Source organism: Chiloscyllium plagiosum, unplaced genomic scaffold (assembly GCF_037043375.1).
Source record: "Chiloscyllium plagiosum isolate Xiang-an unplaced genomic scaffold, Cpla_swu_hap1 HiC_scaffold_1, whole genome shotgun sequence".
Taxonomy (NCBI): domain Eukaryota; kingdom Metazoa; phylum Chordata; class Chondrichthyes; order Orectolobiformes; family Hemiscylliidae; genus Chiloscyllium; species Chiloscyllium plagiosum.
This window is the reverse complement of record NW_028270139.1, coordinates 66,160,644-66,187,847: the sequence shown is the minus strand read 5'-3', so window position 1 is coordinate 66,187,847 and position 27,204 is coordinate 66,160,644. Positions and strand designations below refer to the sequence as shown.

At 41.7% G+C, this 27,204-nt stretch overlaps 1 long non-coding RNA gene across 1 annotated transcript; it reads right to left on the bottom strand.

Annotated features, from left to right (window-relative positions):
- Positions 1 to 26,186, bottom strand: LOC148152134 (uncharacterized). The gene is made up of 4 exons (XR_015757264.1): positions 25,203 to 26,186; positions 24,882 to 25,116; positions 3,015 to 3,573; positions 1 to 2,435 (listed from the first exon to the last, which is right to left on the bottom strand). It is a non-coding gene; the product is annotated as an uncharacterized LOC148152134 (long non-coding RNA).
- Positions 26,187 to 27,204: the final 1,018 nt, after the last annotated feature.

Here is a 27,204-nt window from a genome sequence, read left to right as displayed (position 1 = left end):
TTGATTTGATTTATTGTTGTCACATGTAAGTACAGTGAAAAGTTTTGTTTTGTGTGCAGTACAAGCAGATCATAATATACAAGGACATACAGATCATAGGGTGGTTGAACAGAGTGAAGAAACAAGGTTACGGCTGCACAGGAGGTGTACAAAAGCAAGATCAACATTAGATTTGAAATTTGAGAAGTCCATTCAGCAGTTAAACAGCAGGGATGTAACTGTTCTTAAAACTGTGGTATGTGTATTTAAGCTTTCTAGTCTTCTGCCTGATGGGAAGAGATTATAACTGGGGTGGGAGGGGCCCTTGATGATGTTGGCTGCTTTTCTGCAGTGTAGATATAGTCAATGGATGGAAAATTGGCTTGCGTAATGGTTTGTGCTGTGTTCACAAACTTCTGAAGTTTCTTACTGTCCTGGGCAGAGCAGTTGCCGTACCAAGCCAGGATGCACCTGGATAGAATGCCTTCTATGGTGTATTTGTAAACATTGGTGAGCATCTGTATGGACATGTTGAATCTCCTTACCCTCCTGAGGCATTGTTGTGCCTTCTTGACTGTCACATCTACGTGGATGGTCCAGGACAGATTGCTGGTGATTGTCACTTCCAGGAACTTGATGCTCTTAACCATCTCCACCTCCGCTCCATTGATGTAGATCAGGGTGTGCCCTCCTCCTTGCTTCCTGAAGAGAATCTTATCTTTACACCGAGCATTCTATCTTCTTCCTGTATTCTGACTCGTCATTGTTTGATATCGGGGAGTGCATCCTTGTGGGCTGCCGATGTTGAGGATTATTGTGGAGGAGGTGCTGTTGAATATCTTCACTGATTGTGATCTGTGAGTCAGGAAGCTGAGGATCCAATTGCAAAGGGCAGAGCTGAGATCTAGGTCTCAGAGTTTGGAGATTAGTTTGGTTCGGATTATAATGTTGAAAGTGGAGCTGTAGTCAATAAGTAGAAGCCTGACGTAGGTTCCTTGTTATTCAGATGTTCCAGGGCTGAGTGTATAGCCAGGGAAATGGCATTGGCCATGGTGCTGTTGTGGTGGTAGGCAAATTGCTGGGGATCCAGGCCAGCTGGGAGGCTGCAGTTGATATGGGCCATGACCAGCCTCTTGAAACACTTCACAATTATGGAGGTCATAGCCACCTGGCAGTAGTCTTTGAGACATAATACATGTGTTTTCTTTGATACCTTGATGATGCTGGTCATCGTGAAGCAGATGGAGACTTTGGATTGTAGCAAGGAGAGGTTGAAAATGTTTGCAAATACCTATGCCAGCTGGTTTGCACAGGATCTGATTGCACAGCTGGGGACTCCAACTGTGCCAATCGCTTTCTTTGGGTTCACTGTCAAGAAGGCCAATCTGACATCTGCAGAGGTGACTGAGGGAACAGGTGCATCCGGACCTGACAGGTCAGGTCACACTGTTTCACTGGCATTCTGCTCAAACAGAACATAAAATGCATTGAGTGCATCAGGGAGGGATGTGTTTTTGGTGTTATTCTTTTCTACTTCATTTTGTATCCCATTATTTCATGTAGGCCTTGTCACAAGCAGCAGATGTCCATGTGATCAGTTTGGGTCTCTAACTTGGGCCAGTATTGCCTCTTGACATCTCTAATGGCCTTGTGGAGGTCATGTCTGGATTTCCTATAAAGATCTGAATTGTCTGACTTGAACACCACATGCTTGGTCTTCAGTAGGCAATGGATTTCCTGGTTCATCCTTGGTTTCCGGATGGGGAACATACAGATTGGCTTCTTTGGCACGCAGTCCTCTATGCACTTGCTAATGAAGTCTGTGATGGTGGTGATGTACTCATCTAGATTGGCCGCTGAATTCTTGAATATGGACCATTCCACCGATTCCAAGCAGCCCAGCAGAAGCTCTTCTGCAGCCTCAGATCAGCATGGCACCAATTTTTGTGCTGGATCCTCACGTTTCAACTTCTGCTTTTAAGCCAGAGGAGGAAACAGCATTGCGATCTGATTTTCCGAAGTGCAGATGTGGTATGGAGCAGATTATTGTGTAGCAACGGTCAGGGATGTTCGGCCCCCTGGTTGGACAGGAGACATGTTGATGGTATTTACATATCTCCCTCTTGGCCTGTTTGAAGTAGCTGGCCACAATAAATAAGTGCATTTGTAATGGTCTAAATTTCATCCAGAGCATTCTTCAGTTCCGCCTGGAGTGATATATAGACCATTGTCAGGAAGGCAGAGGTGAACTTGTGTGGCATTTCACTGTTAGATAGTCTAGGTCCGAGGAACAGTAACTCACCAGGGTCAACATGTCTGAGCACCAGAAGATCTCGATTAGGTGGCAAACTCCACTGCCCCTAGTCTTACCCAAGCCACAGAATGGTCCATGTAATGTATGGAGAAACCTTCAGGTTGCAAGGCACAGTCAGGTGTAGCAGGAGTGTACAATGTCTCTGTAAAAAAGAGAATACATCATTCACTCAGTTTTCTCTTGAAGATAAGTCTAGACTTAAGTTCATCCTTTTTGTTTTCAATAGCTTGGATTTTTGTCAGGACTTTCTAGAGAGGGGGGATTTGAAACCATGTTGTTTCAGTCTCACTTGCAGGCCAGTGCGTCTTCAACGTTTCCTGGTAGGTTTCCTGCTTCTGGACAATCCCAGGCTTCAGTGATACAAATCTGCTGCTAACTGTTATATGATGTTCACTATTATATATGTGCAAACGCCACATCAATTCATTACTTCTACAAGCATGGCATCTAGCTGAATGAATCAATGAATTCAAATGAATTGAGTGGCTGGAAATTCTTGTGTTTGTACAAAAAATACAAAGTAATTGAGCAAAAGCAGGAAAGTCTTATCTGTTCTATTAACAATATAATGTGTTGAATTGAATTGAATTTAATTTATTGTCACGTACAACGAGGCACACTGAAAAGCTCTGTCTTGCGAGAAATATAGGCAGATCACATACTTAAGTAACATAGAAAGTAAATAATAGGTAAATAATGGCAAAAACAGAAACACAGGTACCGGCGAATGTTAAGAGTTTGTGAGTCCATTCAGTATTCTAATAACAGTAAAGTAGAAACTGCTCCGGAACCGGCTGGTGCGTGTGTTCAGGCTTCTGTACTTTCTCCCCGATGGTAGAGATTGTAGAAAAACATTGCCAGGGTGGGATGGATCTTTAAGAATGCTGGCGGCCTTTCCTTGACAGCGGGCCTGGTAGATATATTAATTACTTCCTGTCAACCTCTGTGGACCTGACACTTAACTATTATAGGTATCAGGTCTCACTCCCTCAGATTTTAATTACTATTAGAGGTGGTGTTTAGAATTTTAAAATTAACTTTGTCTTAGCATCGTTTGTTTTTCCTCTCTCTTAACTTATCTTTCATTCCTCACACTTATTTTTCATTTTGTGAATGATTTGGCTTAAATTTATCCACTCTAGCATGCTGTTGTTCAGAAGGTATACTTTCTTGCCCAGTTACACTGCAGAGGATACAACACATCCAGCAACTTCCAGGGAAAAATATTGTTGGCCCATCTACTGTGCAATGGTGAGATTGGACACTTGTTGGCAACCGTGCTATAAGGTAAACAGACCATTCGAGAATGAAAATCTGAAAAAAAACTTCATAATGGCCATGAACCAAATGTGGAAATTGTTCCGTATCAAGGAAGTACTTGAGAAAACAAGATTATTTTGGCATGAAGCTTTGTAGTCATAACAACTTCTGACTTCAGCTATTTCTTAACCAATCCAGATTCAGCAAGGTCATCTAAAGAACAATTTTGATTCAATTGCGCTATTCATGCTAACAGTTACAGAATGACTAAGGCATATTTTAAACCCCATGACAGGTTAATCATTAATAAAGCCACTTATAACCTACAACCCAAGACTTACATGAAAAACAAGTTATGTGCACCTAAAGGTTGTATTTTTAAGTAAGAAAAATGTGCTACTTTTCATTTTAGTTTGATAATACTACATAAAGGTAACACATTGCATCATTTTTAATCTCAGACTTTAATTTAAGTTATGATTGTTTCCATTCTGGCGTCAACAAAATTGTGCATTATATTGGAATACCAGTAATCACTGTACCATGCAGTGATACCTGTGGTACCCTACATGGTAGGCTGAAGGAATGCAATATTCTGCCTTGGAAAGCCTAATTCTTCTTTTGTAATTTCTCTCAGTCTCATCTAACAGCAGCAGAAACTGTTGTTCTCACAACAGCAACTACGGTGATATGTGTGAAAAGAAGACTAATACATAAAGGATCAATACAATCACCCAATCACCATGCCTCCAGTATTAATGCTACACAGATGTTATCTAGTAAGATTATCTTGTATGCATAAATTGTTGGAATTGCAGGCTTATCTGACATGAAGCAACCAGAAGGGCAGTTTTTTTTGCACTTCAACAGTTTGTGAGGAAGGCTGATAAATGCCTCTCATGCGCTGGGTGCTTTCTTGTTGTAGAGGTGGGAGGCAAAGGAGCCATCAAGCAAAGTTTCTGAGGGGGGACAGGGCAGAAATGATCAAATTCACAGATTTGTTATGATATAGAAGGCGGCCATTCGGTCCATCATCTCTGCACTGGCTCTCTTTGCACTATAACTTCAAGCCAATCTCCTGTAGTTCTTTTTCTTTCCATTGAAATAATAATCTAATACCCTCTTCAATGTCTCAGATGAAGCATTCACCACACGTCCAGATGATGCATTTCAGATCCTAAGCACAATGTAAAAACTTTTTTTTCTCATCTTGCATTTGTTTTTTTCTCAAAAACTTTAAAACTGTGGCCTTGAACCTATTTACTCTGCCCAGACCCTAATGATATTGAAAGCTTCTATTAAACCTCCCCTCAGCCTTTTTCTATTCAAGAAAAACAAACAGTCTCAACACCTCCAATTCTTCCTCATAACTGAAGTGTGTCATCCCTGGAATAATTCTTGTAAATCTTTTCTGCACTCTTGCCAATGCCCCCACTACCCTACACAAAATGTTAGCTGAGGTCTAAGCAGTGCCTTATATAATTGCCTCATAACACAGAATGGTCCATGTAATGTATGTCACTACTGCCAACAAAACATAAAATTTGCATTTTTTTTGTAAATATATTTATTAACAAATTTTTTAAACTTTAGAAACATATAAAATTATTGAAAAATTCAATCAATAACAAATATCAGTATAATAAAAAGAAAAAAAAACACAAGTTAATACAACTCAGGTCTACTAATTACTAATCTACCCTATAATACAAAACAAAGCCTAACACTGTGCAAAGCAATACCAAAAAAAAAGAAAGAAAACCAAAAAAAACCACAAAAACCCCCACAAAATAAAGAACAGCTATGCTCCAGGCAAAGCTCCCAAACAAAGGGATGGGAGCATTGTATATTTACCTGTATTAACTCAGGAGACCCCTCCCAGGGCCCAGGGCTTGACAAATCTAACCATCCTGGTTAAACAAATGCCCTAATTAAGATAACTGACAAATCTATAACCAAATAACTCAAGTAGGTCTGCCATGTCTTATAAAAATGGTCTGTTGCGTGATGCACCATGTTTGTAAAAATGTCCAAGGGAATGTGCTCCATAATTAATTTCTGCCATCCCAGCAAGCCTGGCAGGTTCTCAGACACCCAGTTCATCAGAATATTCTTCCGTGCACAGTATGCAAGAACATTAAATAGTTTCTTCTCATGCGCATCTAAAGATAGTAAATTTGGTAGAGCTAAGTGGAGAGATATTGGGTCTACTTTGACTTCAGTCCTCAATACTCTCCCTATCTCTCCCACCACAGCGCTCCAGTAAACACGGAGCCTTGTGGCATGTCCAGAAGCAATGGGTAAGAGTACCTACACTTACTTTACATTTGGGGCATACTGAAGATGCCCCTTTTTTAAACTTCACCAGATGATCTGGTGCCAGATGAGCCCTGTGCAGAACTTTTAACTGCGTAGCGCATGTCCTATTACAGATTGAGATCTTTCAAGTATTCTCCCATATGCTCTCCCATGTTTCAGAAGAGATCTCCTCTCCTAGCTCTTGCTCCCAGACCTCACATAACCGGTTAATATCCTGCCAGGCCCTGCCACCCAGCAAGTGACAGAGGGCACTAACTGAAAGGGTGCTTGTGGAGCGTAGCAACAGCCTCTCTGTATTGGGCTTATAAGGCTTAGTGAGAAGCGTAGTCTTCTTCTGGATGAAATCCCTAACCTGAAAAAAACAGAAAAGGTCTCTGCTGGGCAACCCATATTTGCGGCTCAGTTGCTCAAAAGACATCATAACCTGCCCCTCAAACAAGTTTCCCAAACTAGAAACCCCTCTCGGTGCCCATAGCTTGAACCCTGAGTCCATCATCCCTGGTCGGAACCCTGGCATGCCAACTATAGGTGTAAGTGGCAAAGTCTTGGATAAAAAACCTCACTCTGACGCATTGCCCTCCATGCCTTGACTGTACTAATGACAATGGGGTTCCGGCAGTGGTCCATAACTGTCCTCATCTTATCCATGAACAATAGGTTAGTAAGAGGGCACTTTGCCTGGGAGGCCTCAATATCCAGCCATTTTGAATTTGGATTGTTACCTACCCAATCGTAGACAAAGGACAGCAGGGAACTCAATTGATACCTCCTGATGTCTGGGAAATCAACTCCTCACCCTCCTTGAGGCAACTGCAATTTAGTAAGTTTGATGAGGGGCCGCCCATGATGCCAGACAAAGAAACAAACTACCCCATAAACTTTCACAGCGTTTACCTGGGAAACATTATAGAGTGCATACGCATGGGATAAAGCAAACGAGGAAGAACATTAATCTTAATGAAATTGGAAGAGCCTCCCATCTCTGGACATCTCGCCTAATATTGTCGAGGAACTGAGCAAAGTTCGTGCGAAATAACAGGTCAAACAGGGGGTAATAAAAATGCCTAAATATCGGAACCCTACCCGTGACGACTTAAAAGGGAACTTAGAGCCACCTTCAACTTCTGGCACATCCTTAAGGTTCCCCAAAGGCATGGCCTCTGATTTTGCAAAGTTAATCTTATATCCTGAGATAGCCCCAAATGAATTGATACATTGTATCAAATGGGATACAGAGGTCATTGGGTTCGATAAAATCAGAAGGACATCATCCGCATACAATGTAATCTTGTGTGCCCTCGATCCCACTTCCGGAACGGTTATGTGGACGTTCTAACGAATGGCCTCTGCCAGCCGTTCTATCATCAACATAAACAACAACGGTGAGAGGGGGCAGACTTGCCGATTGCCCTACCAATCCTAAAATTCCCAGACTTCACCCCATTGGTGATCTCCTAGCAAAGGCCTTAGCAGATTCCCATAGCATAGGCAGACTACTAGCCATGCTTGAGTTGATAGTCAAGAATTCCTGAAACTCCTTCAAAAAGTATTCCACAAATTTGGAATCCTTAAGGAGAAAAGGGTCCAAATGCCAGTGCTGCAAACCTAGCCCTTCACTCTTGGCCTTAACCTCCAAATATACTGCTGCATGATCAGAGGTAGCTATATTCCCAATTTTACAACCCATAATGGAATCCAGGAGGGCTGAGGTAGCCAGAAAGAGGTCAATCCTCGTGTGACGTTTATGTGGGTTTGAAAAAAAGGTGAAGTCCCTGCTGGTAGGTTGAAGACATTTCCAAATATCCACCAGCCCCAACTCCTCGCATAAGTCAACCACCTGCTTGACCTGCAAAGAAATAGTTGGGGGCCCACAAGGCATCCTGTCCACTGTCGGATCCAAAAGGCAATTAAAATTCCCCCTCCCCCCATAATAATGTGCCATGTTCCAAAAGCACTCAACTTAGAGAAAGCACTAATCAAAAATTTGAGGGGATGCGCCGGGGGACAGTAGACATTTAAAATGCCATATTCCTCCCCATGTATCAGGGCTTTAAGTATCACAAACCATCCCTGCTCATTTTTCACCTGCTCTAATAATATGAACGGAAGATTTTTCTGGATAAGTACCGCCACTCCCCTACTTTTAGTAGTAAAGGATGAAAAGAATACCTGGTCATAACCGCCCTGTTGTAATTTCAGGTGTTCCCTATCATCAAGATGGATTTTCTGCAAAAACAAAGTGATATCAACCTTTTCCCTCTTAAAGCTAGAAAGCATTTTTTTCCTTTTAACAGGCGAATGACTTCCCTTAATGTTCCAGGTGCTCCATTTAATAAGACACTTAGCCATATCCCCTTTCAGAGACCCTTGAACCCCTTAGAGGGAGAACCCTGCTTACAAAGCGCTGAGCATAAGTAAATAAAGACACAAAGATTCAAAGAACTATACAAAAACTACTCTATCATAACTATAAACAACTATTACTACCAAAAAACTACAAAGAAAACCAACAATAAAACCTTGAATGGAAGACTCTTCCCTCTGCCGATAGGGGGCACTCACCCTACCCATCCCTTCCTTCACAGCTCCTTCAAACCTGGACTGTGCCCCATCCTTAGGCCAGAAAAAAAGCAAGGAGATGATCCTTAAATCAACAGAAAAAAGACAAAGTCCGGATGAGCACTCCACCCATCCCTGGCTTCATGTCACCCCGATTTGTGACTAAAAGAGAAGCAGAACAAAAAAAAGGGAGAGGCAACAAAGAACATCCACAAAATTTCCCATCAGAAAATCCAGTTATTAAAAAAAGGAACAACTCATTCGAAGGTCTTATCCCCCCTTTCCAAAAAGGAATTTTATTAGGGAGAAAGAAAGGAATAAAAAAAGGGAAAACATGGGAAAAAATAGAAAAGAGAAAAAACATTAACCGTATTCTTCAGGCCAGTCCATCTATTTTAAAGTGTCTACAAAGTTTTTAGCTTTATCCACTGAGTCAAATGTATAAACTGAGTCCTCGTGGCTGAATGGAGCACTGCGGGGTATCTCATGGAGCACTGGATACTCACGTTCCTCAGCCTCGTTTTAACTTCATCAAAGGACTTCCTCTTTTGAATTACGGCTGCAGAGAAATCCTGGAAAAATATGATTTTTGACCCCTTGTACAGTAGTGCTTGCGGATCTTTTCCCAGGGATCAGGAAGCTTCCATGACTTTTTGTTTGTTCTTATATGAGTGGTGGTGCACTAGGACCGAGTGGGGGTGCTGCACTTGGCCTGACCTGTGCATTGTAACCCGATAAGCCCTTTCAATCTGCAGCCTGCTGGACTCAATGTGAAGGCCCAAAAACTTCAGCAGCCAACGTTTAAAGAAGCTGACTGGCGACTCACCTTCCTCAGCTTCAGGGAACCCAACATTTCGGAGATTTATCCTCTGACCTCGATTTTCGAGGTCGTCGATGTGGTCTCGCAAGACCTGCACCTCTTGCTCCAGCACCTGGATCTGACTGGATGAGGACTCCATTGCAGCTTCTGAGGCCTTAGTTTCACCCTCCACCTCCTCCTGCCTCTGCCCGAGGCCCTGGATCTACTTCTCATGCTTCTGCAGCATGGATGCAATAGGTTGGACCTGGGCACGAATCTCCCCACGGATCTCCTCAATCGCAGTCCCAATTTTCAAGGTAAGTCTCTCCATTGCCGCAGCCAATTCCTGTGAGTCTGTCAGGTCCCCGGGAGGTTCAGTAGAGGTTGCTGCTGCTGCTGCAGTCTCTGGTGTGGTAGGTGCTGCATGGGAGTGTCCTCCCTCCTGCTGTTTGCTCAATCCTTTTCCCTCTGGCATCCTTCCCACTCCCAAATATTAACAAATATGTGTTCTGTAAGGTTTTAATCTAATAATTCCACCACATAAGTTGGCCAGGGATGGCAAAAAACGCCTTGGTGTTAGACAGAGCTGTCCACAGCAGTTCTACCGAATCGCCGTCATCTTGCCGAGTCCAAAATTTGCATTCTTAACAGTTCTCTCTTCCTGTCCTTCCACCTCTAATGACGTGTGTTTATACCTAGATATCTGTACTCCTGCACATCCTTTAAAATAGTACCCTTTATTTTATGTTGCATGTCTATGTCTTTGTACCGAAGTACCTCACACTTCACATTGATGTTCAGCTGCCAATTCTCATTCACTCCATCAATTTGCCAAGGTCCTTTTTAACTTATGTCATGTCCTCCTCACAGTTTACAATTCTCCCAAGTTTTATTTCTTCTCCAACTTAGAAACTGTCCCCTGTAAACAAAAACCGGAATTACTTACATATATATCAGGAAAAGCAAGTATCTCAATACTGATCTCTAGGAACTTCACTACAAACCTTCCTCTAGCCCAAAAAATCCCTAACAACCAATCGTCTCTGTTTCCTATCTTTCAGACAATTTTGTATCCATGTTATTACCATCCTTTTTATTCCATAACTCTAGACCTTCCTCAAGTTGTTGGTTGACATTGTATTGACCACCTCTTGGAAGTCCATGTACACCACATCTACAGTCTTGCTTTCATCAACTCTCTCTCTGTTATATCTTCAAAAAAAACTCCAATATATTAGTTTGTTATGGACCAGGCCAGAATCCCTCAAAACATTTCAAGAAAGTAGCCCAGACCCTAACTTTGCAGGTGTCAGGTGGATATTCCAGGAGTGATGCAGCTGGCCCAACCACTTAGTTTTAAATAATATAAAATGTATTTGCAAGATTACCGAATGAAACACAAACAAAAGAGAACAGAATATCCGAAAACCCAACAGATTATTCCAACTTAATGATGCTGTTCCAACTACTTGCAACAATCCCCATAAAATATCCCTTTGCAAAAAAAAAAAGTCCAACACAAGTTCTTACAGGAAAGATGTCAGAGAAAGGGAGGGTCAGCATGGACATGCTTCTTGGGTCCAGCAGTTTTCACCCAGTGGTTGCCTGCTAAAACAGAACCAAATCCAAACCAGAGCAAAGCTGAGCTGGGAGAACTGGCCACTCTACTTTCATTGTTCAAGAGTTTTTTAAAAACTTGTAAGCTTCTTCAAGTAGATCAACCCAAGACATTTCGGAATCTGTGTACTTACAACCTCCTGAAAAAGAAGCATAGAATAACTTTGTTCAAGAAGCAGCATCATCACATCTGTCTCCTTAAAAAAACCCATCAATTTCCAAAGATGACTTCATTTTAAAACCCCTTAATCTTAAATTGTTAGTACACTACAACACCCATATACGTTACATTGACTACAAACATGCACCACTACATTCTGTTTCAGTCTGTTTTACTCCTGCCACTGAACGCCTCCATTTCTCATTCAAGTCTCGACAATGCCGAAAATCACATTTTCTCACCCTGCCACATGCACAGTTTTCAAATTGAATGGTTGTAACAACAAGCTTCATCTAAACAGTCTGGAATTTTTGTCCTTCAAATTATCCACAAACTTCAATGGGTTATGATCAGTGTATATGATTGTCTCACATATATTACTGGTAACAAAAAAATTGAAATGTTATAACTCCAATACCAAGCTCCAAGTCTCCTTCTCAACCATCAAATATTTCTGCTGATGAATGTTCAATTTCCTGGAGAAATACCTGATCAGTCTTTCTAACTTCTCGTTGTCTTCCTGTACAAGCACAGCACTGACACCCACATCACTTGCATCGATAGCCACCTTGAATGGCTTTGCATAATTAGGTGTGGCTAACACTGGGGCAGTGGTTAACACAGCTTTCAGACTGTCAAATGCCTTCTGACAGTCTGCTATCCACTGAAACTTTTTGCCTTTCTTTAGCAATTCAGTGAGTGGAGCAGCAATACTGCAAAACTTTAATACAAATTTTCGATAAAATCCACTCAATGTCAGGAATTGTAGAACTGCTCTTTTTGACGATGGTTTAGGAAACTCCTCAATTACCTTTGTTTTTGCATCTCGTGGGGCCATTTGTCCATGTCCAATAACATGACCTAGGAAGGTGACTTGGGCTTTGGCAAATTCACTTTTAGCCAGGTTTATCACCAAACCTGCTTTCCAAAGCAGATCGAACAACTCTGATAAATGTTGCAAATGTTCCTTCCATGTGTGGCTAAAAATCACCAGCTCATCAATATATATGACACAATTGAGTAATCTGGAAATGATCTTGCTGGTTAGTCTCTGAAATGTGGCTAGTGCATTTTTCATACCAAACGGCATGACTTTAAACTGATACAGTCCATTCAGTGTTACGAAAGCTGAAATTGTCTTCGTTCTTTCGGACAAAGGTACCTGCCAGTATAATGTAAGCAATCCCAAATTAGAAACATAAGTTGCATGTCCCACTTTTTCGACAGAGTCTTCCAAATGTGGAATTGGATATGCATCAGTCTTTGTAACGGCATTGCCTTTGCGATAGTCCACACATAACTGTTGAGTACCATCTGGTTTTGGCACCATTACTATGGGTGTGCTCCAGTCACTGTAACTCACTTAGATTATGTTGTCTTGGAGTATGCATTCCATCTTCTTCTGAACCTGTACCAATTTTAGAGGGTTAAACCTATAAGGATATTGCTTAATTGGAACAGCATCTCCTATATCTACATCATGCAAAATTAGGTTAGTACCTCCCAGGGTATTTCCACATATCTCCACGTGATAGGAATAACTCTTCAAAGTTTGTGAGAAGATTTGTAGCTCGGGTGCTCGTTGTTGTGGTTCTGTTCGCCGAGCTGGGAATTTGTGTTGCAGACGTTTCATCCCCTGTCTAGGTGACATCCTCAGTGCTTGGGAGCCTCCTGTGAAGCGCTTCTGTGATGTTTCCTCCGGCATTTATAGTGGTTTGTCTATGCCGCCTCCGGTTGTCAGTTTCAGCTGTTCGTTGCAGTGGTCGGTATATTGGGTCCAGGTCGATGTGCTTATTGATTGAATCTGTGGCTGAGTGCCATGTCTCTAGGAATTCCCTGGCTGTTCTCTGTTTGGCTTGTCCTATAATAGTAGTGTTGTCCCAGTCGAACTCATGTTGCTTGTCATCTGCGTGTGTGGCTACTAAGGATAGCTGGTCATGTCGTTTCGTGGCTAGTTGGTGTTCATGAATGCAGTCGTTAGCTGTCTTCCAGTTTGTCCTATGTAATGTTTTGTGCAGTCCTTGCATGGGATTTTGTACACTACATTGGTTTTGCTCATGCTGGGTATCGGGTCCTTCGTTCTGGTGAGTTGTTGTCTGAGAGTGGCTGTTGGTTTATGTGCTATTATGAATCCTAGTGGTCGCAGTAGTCTGGCTGTCAGTTCAGAAATGCTCTTGATGTATGGTAGTGTGGCTAGTCCTTTGGGTTGCGGCATGTCCTCATTCCGTTGTCTTTCCCTTAGGCATCTGTTGATGAAATTGCCGGGGTATCCGCTTTTGGCGAATACATTGTATAGGTATTCTTTTTCCTCTTTTTGCAGTTCTGGTGTACTGCAGTGTGTTGTGGCCTTTTTGAATAGTGTCTTGATGCAACTTCACAAAAGTGGGGGGTTGTTTTTTTGATAAAGGATAGCATTATTGCTGTACTTAGGGAGGATATTCCTGGGAATACATCCAGGGAAGTTATTTTGGTGGAACTGAGAAATAAGAAAGGGATGATCACCTTATTGGGATTGTATTATAGACCCTAATAGTCAGCGGGAAAATGAGAAACAAGTTTGTAAGGAGATTTCAGTTATCTGTAAGAATAATAGGGTATGTATGTTAGGGGATTTTAAATTTCCAAACATAGTCTGGGACTGCCATTGTGTTAAGGATTTAGATGGACAGGAATTTATTAAGTGTGCAAAAGAAAGTTTTCTGATTCAGTATGTGGATTTGCTGACTAGAGAAGGTGCATAACTTAACTTACTCTTGGGAAATAAGGCAAGGCAGGTGACTGAGGTGTCTGTGAGGGAGCACTTTGAGGCCAGCAAATACCTCACCAGTTAACCCACAAGTTTTGTTTGGATCAATAAAACCCACATGGACACTTACTACTGCATTTGTTCAGCCACCTTTTCAAATGAGATAAAAAGGCTTCCACATCCTTCTCATCAAATTTAGATAATGCATGAATATATTTAAATATATATAAATATACAGTTTCCTCACTAAGCTTACCTTCAGCTTTCATCTCCATCCTTTTAAGCTGACTTTCCTGTCTAAGTGCCATTTTTTGAAGTTCATACTCCCTCTTTCTTTCTACTCTCTCCTTTTCCCTCTCTTCTCACTCCCTCTTTTTCTTTTTGTTCTGCTAAAGTGATTCATTCTTTTTTCTTTCCTCTACTTTTAATCATAATTCAAACCCTTTCACTTCCATTGCCCTTTCCTTGTCTTTTGCCTCTAACTCAAACTGCTTGCATTTTCAATTGAATTTTTTGCCATCTCCAGAGATTCTGAGGGCATTTCCAGCAAATTTAAATGCTGAGCTATTGCTGTAATTATCTCTCCTTTCATTACAGAAGGAGGCAACTCCAACTCCAGCTTATCTGCTAATTCCCGCTGTGTGGCCTGAATCACCTTTTGCAAACCCCCCCCCCCCACCCCAAGTCACTCCTTCCACCCCCAGAAAACATTTAGTGACTGAAAGAGCCATTGCTATACTAAACACTGTTTAAACCAACTAAATTCAACGCCCAGAAGAAAAGACACTAACACTTGCAATTCGCAGCCTTTGGGTCCAGCAACTCTCATCCCAAATTGGAACTGTAGAACAAATCCTGGATGAGCCCCCAATCTGTTATGGACCAGGCCAGACCCCTCAAAACATTTCAAGAAAGTAGCCTGGACCCTAACTTTGCTAGTTGTTTTAAGCAGGTGTCAGGTTGATATTCCAGGAGTGATGCAGTTGGCCCAACCACTTAGTTTTAAACAAAATAGAATTTATTTACAAGATTACCAAATGAAACACAAAAGAGAAAAAAGAATAACTTAACCTTTCCGAAAACCCAACAGATTATCCCAACGACTTGCAGCAATCCCCATAAAACACCCCTTTGCAAAAAAAGGAAAAAGCCAACTTACAGGGGAGATGTCAGGGAGAGGGAGGGTCAGCATGGACCTGCTTCTTTGGGTCCAGCAGTTTTCACCCACTGCCTGCCTGCTAAAACATAACCAAATCCAAACCAGGGAAAAGCTGAGCTGGGAGAACTGGCACTGTCCTTTCAAAAAACTTGACTGAGTTTTTTGAAGAAGTGACAAAGAAGATTGATGAAGGCAGAGCGATGGACAGTATCTATATGGACTTTAGCAAGGCATTCAGCAAGGTCCCACATGGTAGACTGATTAGCAAGGCTAGATTGCATGGAATATGGAGAGAGCTAACCATTTAGATACAAATTGGCCTAAAGCTGATGTTGGAAGGTTGCTTTTCAGACTGGAGCCCAGTGACTAGCGGTGTGTCACAAGGATCAGTGTTGGGTCCACTGCTTTTGTCATTCATATAAATGATTTGAATATGAATATAGGAGGTATGGTTAGTATGTTTGGAGATACAGTCATAGACTCATAGAGGTGTAGAACACAGAAACAGACCCTTTGGTCCAACTTGTCCATCCCAACCAGATATCCTAAATAAATCTAGTCCCATTTGCCAGCATTTGACCATAACCCTCTAAACCTTTTCTATTCATATTCTCATCCAGATGCCTTTCAAATGTTGCAACTGTACCCACCTCCAGCACTTCCTCTGGCAGCTCATTCCATACACACACCACCCTCTGTGTGAAAAAGTTGCCCTTTAGGACTCTTTTAAATCTTTCTCCTCTCACCCTAAACCTATGCCCTCTAGTACTGGACTCCCCCAACCTGGGGAAAAGGCCTGGTCTATTTACCCTATCCATGATTTTATAAAGCTCCATAAGGTTACCCCTCAGCCTCTGACCTCCAGAGAAAATAGTCTATTCAGCTTCTCACTATAGCTCAAACCCTCCAATTCTGGCAATATCCTTTTAAATGTTTCTGAACCCTTTCAAGTTTAACAACATCTTTCCTGTAGCAAGGAGACCAGAAATGAATGAAGCATCCATTTCCTGTGAATGAGAAAACATTTAAAAAGGGATGGTGGCTTAAAGTTCAGTTCTAAGTTTCACTACACTTTCATTGAGCCATTAAATAAAAGTGTATCTACCCATAGGTTTTATTATGTTTTAAGGGTGGATTACAAATATGAGTTTCATGTTTAACTAAAAGCACAATTTGGAATTTGGACTTTAAAACTGACAGCATTAAATTATTATATGTTTTGTAAATATTACCTCACTTTTGTGAACCTTAAAGTTTATGCAAATGACTATCTCCATTGAAAAAGCTGCAGCGTTCCTAACTCTTAGTAGACCAGATAACTGCTGATATTGCTTCAGAAACTCTTTATTTTCTAAACATGACTGGCAAGATATTTAGATGTCAGGATTATTGCTCTTTCTTGAAACAAAAACATGTAGGTCTTTGGGGAAAGGGAGGGAGAGTGGTGCCAGTTGAGGTGCTTTTGAGGAGAATTGACATAGTTATTACAAACTGAATGGCATCCTTCTGTGCTATTCCCATTTCTGATTCAAAAGGTAGCACTCTGACCGTGTAGCACTCCCTCAGAACTGGAATGAAGTGTCAATCTAGATAATGCATTCAAGTTTCTAGAGTGGGGTTAGAATTCATTAGCTTCTGATACAAGAGATCAGTGTGCCATCACTGAGCTAAAATGGATATAACTTAAACATTGGATTTAACCATCCCCAACCCCCTTCTTCATTCATTGTTCGCCTCTCCTTCCAGTAGTTGGCGTCTTTTTTTTCCCTTCACCTCCAAAATCTGAAACTGCTTCAGAACATGTGGGAGCACTGTACTCCTGGTTGTTTCATAAAAGCTTTAACTCTGAACTCAGATAGAATGATTAATGATAGTGAGGAAAAGGTTTTGGAACATCCATGGCTGTTATCACCTCTTAGCAGCAACTAGCTGTCATCACTAGCAGCGTAGTTTCTGGGTAAAAGCACCACTGCCAGTAAGATATGGTCTGAGTGTTGCCGATATATTAGCCCTTGTAACATATACAACAGAAAACTGACTTCTTATTCAAACAGGTGTCTTGAAAGTTTTTTCATATCACCAACTATTAACACTGCTATATGATCTCAGACTTATACAAAGCCTAGATCCTGTTGTTTACTGATTACACTGAGCAAAGGTAACTATAAGCGAGGTACTACTGTCATTGCTGTCATGACATGGTCAGAGCCCTGAAATCTTGCGGATATTTTAAAATTCGTAATTTCAAATTATCTTAAAAGAGGGCTAATACAGCAAAAAATAAATTAAGCGACTGTTGTGGGTGGGGTTGGGAGGTGTTTGCAATAAATGCCCACATTCAGAGAATAATAAAAAAATTTCAATGATCAATGTCAAAAGCTACAGGCAATCTCCACTGCAGTGACAGCAATGTTCAACTATTGTTCTTCATGAACAATTCCACACCGATTCACATTGTTTTCTTAAACTTATATTGTTCTGATTCACCTCTTAATTATAATCGGTGTGAAATGCATGGCCTTACTAATTCTCCTTGCATTTAATAATTAATAAGTTCACTGTTTATTAACTCAAGGCAGCCTGGTTAATTTGGCTCATTTTATTGACACTAGAGAAAGATATCTGCATGGGAAGGATCCATTTTTAAATTAATTTTGATATGACTGACCAAAGGGGAGGATAAATAAAGAAAGGGGGGAGGGGTGCAGTTCATCCTTGCTCAGCCAGGAGCCTAACTCTTCAGGGTATCCTGTCCAGGACCAGAACAAATTGGGGAACTTTGCTCTGGGACCTGGGCATAACAATACTGCTAATGCTACAACAATTGGCTGTTACTTTTATTCTGAAACATCACATGTTATGACATCATCTAAACATCCTAAAAGTACACTGCCTGCCAGGATGGGACCTATACAATTTTTTTGTATTTTTTTAATAAATATTTTTATTGAAAAGAAAAAAAATGTTTTTAGTTTTTTTACAAAATTACAAAACGAATACAAAATAGTGTAATCACTTTACAGTGTAATGAAAATATCAATATAAAAAAAGCTAACTACTAATCTATTCTACAACTACCAAAACACATAATAAGATATAAGAAGAAAAACTCTATATATGAACAAAAAAACCTACAGTATAGTACATAACTAACAACAAAAAGAGAGAAAAAGAAAGGAAAAAGTACATAAATAAATAAGCATTCAAAGTAAAATTATGTCAAGTCATAACAAAAACCTGTATTTATACGGGATTCTTCCTCCCAGGGGCCCCTGAACTGATAGACATAGTCCTCATGGCTAATCAAAGACCCTAGACAGTATGGCCGATACATCTGCATCAATGTAGCTCAGGAAGGGCCGCCAGGTTCTACAGAACAATTTTGTTAGTTTGGTGCACCATATTTGTAAGGAAGTCTAGAGGGATATATTCCATAACTATCCTATGCCAGTTCAAAAGTCCAGGGGGACTTTCGGATACCCGACTTGCTAATATGTTTTTCCTTGCACAAAACGAGAGGATAGAAAATAATTTCTTCCCAGAGAGGCAAGATTTGAAGAGCCCAAAAGGAGAGACACCGGGTCTAACCCAATCTCCTTTCCCAAAATCTTTGCCAAGGCATTCGCTATACTATCCCAGTATCTACAAATCCACAATGAATACGAGTACCAACTTCTATTTTACATTTAAGATACATTGAAGATGTTCCTGTCTTAAAGTTTGCAAGTCGCTCTGGGGCTATATGGACCCTATGAAGTATCTTCAGTTGAATAGTTTGAGTTGTATTACAGATATAGATCTTCCTGACATTTTCCCAGATGTCCTCCCACATCTCTAAGGGGATTTCCATCCCTAATTCTTGAGTCCAGGTTTTATATAGCCATTCCACGTCTTTCGATACATTATTACCTAGCGAGTGATAGAGAGTACTGACTGAGGGTATGCCCATCGGCCGAAGCACTCTCCTTTCCATATCTAATTTGTAAAGATTAGTCATCAATGTGGTCTTTTTTTGCACAGTCTTCTACTTGAAAATGTCAAAAGAGATCCTTGCTAGGCAAACCGAACTTGTGACTTAACTGTTCAAAGGACATCATGACCTCCCCATCAAATAAATCTCCCAAGCAGGAGATTCCCCTGGACTCCCAGATTTTAAATCCATCGTCTATCAAGCCTGTGTGAAATCCCAGTGTTCCTACTATGGGGGTAAAGGGGAAGGATTTTTTGTAGATTACCCTCACCCTGTCACATCATCCTCCAAACTTTGATTGTGTTTCGGACAATCGGGCTTTTACAATGATCTATGACAGTTCTCACCTTATCCATAAACAATAGATTGATGAGTTGGCATTTTGATTGGGAAGCCTCATTATCTATCCAACTGATTGTGAATCACAAGAGAACCAGTCAGCCACATATGATAGCAGAGAGCTCAGTTGGTATTTTCTAAAATCTGGAAAATCTAGATTTCTCCCCATACTTGTGGGAGCTGTAATTTATCTAATTTAATAAGGGGCTGTCTATGGTTCCAAACAAAGGACACAAGCCAACCATAGAGCTTGCAACTGTCTTGGCAACATCAAGGGAAGCATTCTTATGGGGTATAATAAGCATGGGAGGATATTCATCTTAACCAAAGCAATTCTTCCTAACCAGGATATCGGGAGACCTTTCCAACACTGGAAGTCCTGCCTTATTTTCTCGAATAAATACATATAATTAGCTTTATATAGCTGACCAAATACCGGGGTAATAAAAATTCCTAAATTGAGAAAACCTCCCAGTGACCACTGAAAGGGGAAGCAGGATCCATCCGCAAAGTTGGATATGCTGGTAAGACCTCTGATCGGCATGGCCTCTGATTTCATGAAATTAATTTTGTACCCTGAAAACACACCAAATAAATTAACCACTTGAATTAAGCAGGGCACAGATGTCAATGGGTCATTTAAGAAAAGAAGAACGTCATCCACATAAAGAGTAATTTTATGCTTGCCTAATCCTACCTCCTGGGCTGTTATACTGGTGTCAGTTCAGATGGCTTCCACCAGCGGCTCGATCACTAGTGAAAATAATAGAGGGGGGGGCCGAGAGGGGGGGCATCCTTGACGACAACCTCTGCTGACACTAAAACTATCTGATCTTATACCATTGGTAATCACTGCTGCTTTCAATTATATAAAACTGTGACCCATTTAGTAAAAAACTCTCCTATACCAAACCACTCCATAGTATAAAAAAAGGTATGGCCATTCTAACCGATTGAATGCTTTCTCTGCATCGAAGGAGACAACTAATCCTGCTTTTTGCTGGCAGATTTGTACCATATTTAACACTCTTCTGATATGATTAGCAGATCTGCGCCCTTAATAAACTGCGTTTGATCATCTTTTATAATAAATGGCAAAACCTTCTCCAGTCTTATTGCCAGCACTTTCGAGAGGATTTTAAAGACCACATTTAATAAGGATATAGGCCTGTATGAGGTACAGTCATCTGGGACTTTCCCTTTCTTGAGGATAAGAGAGATATTTGCTTCTCTCAGGGAGGGCGGGAGACAACCCTGACTAAATGAGTAGTTGTACAATTGGTCCGGCCAACTCGTCTATAAATTCTTTTTAAAACTCAACCTGGAATCCATCTGGCCCAGGTGCTTTGCCACTCTAGAGCTGCCTCACCTCCTCCTGAGTTGTCAGGGGGGCATTCCAAGAGGACACCTGCTCAGAAGTTATGCCCAAAAGGTCCAGATTCTTAAAAAAAGACTCCATCCTCCTTGCTCTATCCTCACAGCCCTCTGACTGGTACAGCTCAAAATAAAACTTTCCTAAAGCTGAGTTGATCTTTTTAGGATCACAAGTCAAAGTACCAGCACCATCTCTAATAGATGTAATGGACTGGGGAGCCTTCTACTTTCTGGCAAGGTATGCTAGATACCGGCCCAGCTTATCCCCACACTTGAATAGTCTCTGCTTCGCCAATAGTATCTCCCTCTTTGCTGTTTGAGTAAGTGTGGCATTCAAGTGTAGCATACAGTACTGAGGGCTATAATCCACTGTAATTTAGTTATAGATGGCCTATCAACATATGCTGACTCAGCTGCCTTCAGGTGAGCCTCAAGCAGGCGCTGTTGTTCTCCCCTCTGTCGTTTCCAGGTCGCAGAATATGAAATAATTAAGCCATGCACATATGCCTAAGCAGTCTCCCACATCACAGATGGGTTACTGGCTGTACCCAAGTTAATGTCCCAGAAAGCTTTAAATTCCTACAAGAAGTATTCTATGAACTCACTGTCCTTCAGTAGGAAAGGGTCCATACGCCAGTGTCGGGAGTCTATCTTATCACCACTAGTCTTGACCTCCATACAGACTGCTGTGTGGTCAGAAATAGCTATATTCCCTATTTTACAGGACAGTATCAAATTCAGAAAGGTTGAGGGGACAAGGAACATATCAATTAGGTGTGGCACTTGTGTGGGTTAGAATAAAAAGTGAAATCTCTACCCTCAGGCTGAAGACACTTCCACACATCTACCCGTCCCAACTCCCTAATCAGACCAACCAGCTGCCTAGGTCGCAGAGATATGTCCGCAGAGCTCCTAGGTATCCTGTCCACCTCAGGATCAATAATACAATTAAAATCTCCCTCTATAATTATGTGACGTACCCCAATGGCCATCAGCCTGGAGAATGTGTCTGTTACGAATTTAAAAGGATATGCCAGGGGACAATATACATTCAAAATCCCAGACTCTTCTGCATATATTAGAGCTTTAATTATTATAAACCGTCCGGACCCATCTTTTATCTGGCTTAACATTTGGAATGGAAGATCTTTCCGAATAAGAATGGCCACTCCCTTACTTTTCGAGTTGAAGGATGAAAAGAACACCTGACCAAATCCTCCCTGCTGCAGCTCCAAGTGCTCCTTATCAGTTAGGTGTGTCGCCTGTAAAAGGGCTACATCAACACTCTCTTTTTTCAAGACTTGATAATACCTTTTTCCTTTTTATTGGCAAGTGGCTCCCTTTAACATTCTAGGTGCACCATTTAAATGAATGGCTCGCCATGATCGCCCAAGAAAGTCCAAGAACCCTCAGGAGGAAAAACCCCACACAGCAAGCATTGAGTAAAACCCCTAAACAATTCACTTAAGTTTAAAAAAAACAACCTTTACAAAACTACTAAAAATTACTCCTAAAAAATAATAATTATAAAATATCCAGATTACAGAGGAGGAAGTGCTGGTTGTCTTGAAACGCATAAAAGTGGATAAATCCCCCAGACCTGATCAGGTGTACCTTAGAACTCTGTGGGAAGCTAGAGAAGTGATTGCTGGGCCTCTTGCTGAGATACTTGTATCATCGATAGTCACAGGTGAGGTGCCGGAAGACTGGAAGTTGGCTAACGTGGTGCCAATGTTTAAGAAGGGTGGTATGGACAAGCCAGGGAAGTATAGACCAGTGAGCCTGATGTCGAAGGTGGGCAAGTTGTTGGAGGGAATCCTGAGGGACAGGATGTACATGTATTTGGAAAGGCAAGGACTGAATAGGGATAATCAACATGGTTTTGTGCATGGGAAATCATGTCTCACAAACTTGATTGAGTTTTTTGAGGAAGTAACAAAGAGGATTGATGAGGGCAGAGCAGTAAATGTGATCTATATGGACTTCAGTAAGGCGTTTGACAAGGTTCCCCATGGGAGACTGATTTTCAAGGTTAGGTCTCATGGAATATAGGGAGAACTAGCCATTTGGATACAGAACTGGCTCAAAGGTAGGAGACAGGTGGTGGTGGTGGAGGGTTGTTTTTCAGACTGGAGACCTGTGACCAGTGGAGTGCCACAAGGATCGGTGCTGGGCCCTCTACCTTTTGTCATTTACATAAATGATTTGGACGCGAGCATAAGAGGTACAGTTAGTAAGTTTGTGGATGACACCAAAATTGGAGGTGTCGTGGACAGCGAAGAGTGTTATCTCAGATTACAACAGGATCTGGACCAGACGGGCTAATGGGCTGAGAAGTGGCAGATGGAGTTTAATTCAGATAAACGTGAGGTGCTGCATTTTGGGAAAGCAAATCCTAGCAGTTCTTAAACACTTAATGATAAGGTCCTAGGGAGTGTTGCTGAACGAAGAGACCTTGGAGTTCAGGTTCATAGCTCCCTGAAAGTGGAGTCGCAGGTAGATAGGATAGTGAAGAAGGCGTTTGGTATGCTTTCTTTTATTGGTCAGAGTATTGAGTAAAGGAGTTGGGAGGTCATGTTGCGGCTGTACAGGACATTGGTTAGGCCACTGTTGGAATATTGCGTGCAATTCTGGTCTCCTTCCTATCGGAAAGATGTTGTGAAACTTGAAAGGGTTCAGAAAAGATTTACAAGGATGTGGCCAAGGTTGGAATAATTTGAGCTATAGGGAGAGGCTGAACAGGCTGGGCTGTTTCCCCTGGAGTCAGAGGCTGAGGGGTGACCTTATAGAGGTTTACAAAATTATGAGGAGCATGGATAAGGTAAATAGGCAAAGTCTTTTCCCTGAGGTTGGGGAGCCCAGAACTAGAAGGCATAGGTTTAGGGTGAGAGAGGAAAGATATTAAAGAGACCTATGGGGCAACCTTTTCACACAGAGGATGGTACGTGTATGGAATGAGCTGCCAGAGGAAGTGGTGGAGGCTGGTAAAATTGCAACATTTAAGAGGCATTTGGGTGGGTATATGAATAGGAAGGGTTTGGAGGGATATGGGCCGGGTGCTGGCAGGTGTGACTAGATTGGGTTGGGATATCTGGTCGGCATGGACGGGTTGGACCGAAGGGTCTGTTTCCATGCTGCACATCTCTATGACTTTATAATAAACATAAAATATAGCTAAAACGGGACTTTTCCCCTTGCCCAAAGGGGGCACTCCTACTGTCCATTAATCCCACCATGACACCTTCCAGCTGGAGCTGTTCCCTAATCCCAAACATCGCAACATAAAATGAACAAATACCAATGTCTTATAACAAGGAAATTAAGAGTGGGCATCCAACCCATCCCCTCCATATTATTACCCTAAGCATTCTTAACAAAGCAGCATCATGAAAAAATATATAAAATTACGATCCCAGAAAATATTCAAAGAATACTCAAAAAATACTCAAAACCCCCCCCTTCAACAACCAGATAAACCAAGCAAATTATAGTTAAAAATAAAAGACAACCAGCCTCCCCCCCCCGCCCCCCAGAAAATTTAGGGGGAAGGAGAGAAAAAAGGCAGGATGTAAAGAAAAAAATAATTGTCCAAATAATTCAGGTCTTTCAGTCGATTTAAGAGCATCCAAAAATTATTTTACTTATCCTGGCTCACCGAAGTTATACACAGACCCTTTGTAACTGAAGCGCAGCGTTGCCAGGTATCTCAAGGAATACTGAATATTTCAATCCCTCAGATGCACTTTTACCTCGTCTAGCGCCTTCCTCTTACGTACCATGACCAGAGAGAAGTCCTGGAACAGCATTATTTTGGATTCTTTGTATACCATAACTTGGGGATCTTTCCCCAAAGCTCTGGAGGCCTCCAGCAGCTTTTGCTTATCCTTATAGTGCCGGAGTCAAACTAGGACCAGGCAGGGGCGCTGGTCCGACCCAGGCCGCAGCACAGCAACCCGGTGGGCCCGCCCAACCCGCACCCGGGCCAGCCCCACCTCCAGCTTCAGCAGTTGTGGGAGCCATTGCTCCAAAAAATCCACAAGCTGGCCTTCTTCCTCCCGTTTGGGAAAGCCTGGCAACCGAATATTCTTCCAACGACCTCGATTATCGAAGTCATCAATCTGCTCTTCCAAGGCCCGGACTCGGTGTTCCAGAGCCCGGACCTGACCCACAGAGGATTCAGCAGCAGTTTTGGAGGCCGTGGCCTGTTACTCCGCCCCTCCGACATGCTGCCGAGTTTCTCGATCTCTCGGTTATGCTTCTGCAGCATGACTGAGATTGACTCCCACCTGGACCAGTCTCCTCCATTGAAGCATTGATCTTCTCTTGGAGCTTGATAAACTCTGAGATCAGGCTCGCCTCTGCAGGTACGTCCCCCAGGGTGGCCGCGGACACATCTGTTGCTGGGGTGGGGCGGGGGTGAGGGGTGGGGTCTCTGCCTGTTGCGAACTTCATGATCTTTTTCCTTTGGTCATTTTGAAATGTACCAAACTGCAAAGGTTTGATGCAAAATGGCTGTAGGAACTGGGAAAAAAATATTTTTAGTGGTTTAACACGTGAGAGGAGGGTGGGTTTGAATTTAGAACCCTGAAGACAACAAATGTAATCACCTACTGCCAATCTGATCCATCACGTCCTATCATTAGCCTAGTCTAATCTTAATGACTTTTAGATCAATTTCCAGTAGAGATATTCGCTTACTCCAGACTTGTGACATTCTTACTCATGTCATAAACTCTTTGGTTATTATTAATCCAATATTCACATCAACATTCCAGTACTTTAACCTGATTTCAAGGTTCGGCGAGCAGGCTGGAATAAGCGCAATATCCTAACTCTTCAATTTCTGGCTTTAACTAAGTTTCCATTCACATCATTGAATCAATTGCCTTCATTAAATGAAATTTTTAAATTTGAATCCAGGCTCAGTGGTAAATTCAAACATATTAACCAATTGCAGACATAGTATTTTCAAGTCTTTACTATTATGTCTGACTCAAACGGTAATGTTATCTGCCGCTCATCAGTTATATCCAGACACCACCTAAGCAGAATCCTCCAATCATCGAACGATATGCATGTACATTTGGCATCCTAGTGAATAAAATGCTGTGAATCCATTATGCAAATAACCATGTGGGTGCAGCAACGTTCATCTGCTCATTTTTTGATAACAAATGGATCCTGATCATCTTCAGCCATATTAACAGTCACTAGACACTTGAATTGTCCTCATCTTTCTACCAGCCTCCTCCCAACTAGGGCACTAAATTACCAAATACCATTGATTTTGTACAGAGTGCCCACGTGATGCCAGAGGCTCAGCCCAATAATGTTGTTAGGATCTGTTGCTGTGCTTTACGACTTCCTGTACATCATTAGGGTCTAGATAGAGACAACAACAAAGAACAGTATTTGTTTCCATTGTTTGTAAGTTTGAACAATTCCACTAGAGGGAGCCATGTAGCTATAATTACACTGCTACGTAAGGAATAGCGTGAAACTTAGCTTCAGAAAATAATGCTTCACAAACTTTTGCTTAGTTAAATAATCAAGTCAAGTTTTTGAGTACCAAGTATTTTGCTGCATTTGAGTTGAACTACTTACATATCAATTTCACCCCTCCCCATTTGTGCACATCCGTTCAAAGACTACACAGTTCATTTCCTGCTGACTTTTGGCAGTTAACTGATGCATGGTTAAACAACACTCAGCTAGCAAGTGGGATGTTCCAAAAATACTGCAGGGATTGGGAGAGAAATAGCAAATTACGCAAAATCTTTAGGTCCAAAGATCTACAGTGCATTTTTTTTTCTGTTAATACTTAAACAACTTCTTTCAACCCAAGTATGTCAACAACAGTATTGTTGGGTGAGGGTTAGGACACTTCTATTCGTGCCTTAATTAAATGCAGAAGAGACCTGGAGAAGATACAGGATGGTTCAGCCTCTGATTGTGAAAGTCACCATACTAGGGCACAAGAGAATTGCACCTCGGATGCTGCCTGACCTGCTGTGCTTTTCCAGCACCACTCTAATCAGCACAACTACCTGATGAAGGAGCTGCATTCTGAAAGCTAGTGCTTCCAATTAAACCTGTTGGACTATAACCTGGTGTTGTGTGATTTGTACACTCTAATCTAGACTCTGATCTCCAGCATCTGCAGTCCTCAGTTTCGCTACGAGAAAATTGATCTATCAAATAAACCAGTCCTCCGTCTGTTCCTGCATAAACCCGATAACCGAAGTCAGTGAAAATTATATTCTCAAAATTTCAAAGGATAGGAGATGCTAACCGAAGAGGACATCGAAATGTTAATACCTGAAAAGGAAATGTTTGCAGGGTGATGTGGAAAGTGCAGAGGAGCGGGTTTGATTGAAGAACTCTTTCAGAAGAGTCAGTCAGTTCTGCTAAAACGCTGTAGTTCCACTCTGTTGCAATCTCATGTTATAAGAAAATAGTGTAATAGCAGCACCATATAAAGTAATGGGGCAGGAATCGCGTTTTAACCAATGCACGCATTAAAACTTCACGCTTTAGAAACAGCGTCCCAATTCGCTAATCGTGTTATGGGGAACTCATGTTAACAAAACGTGCTATAGCAGAACAACC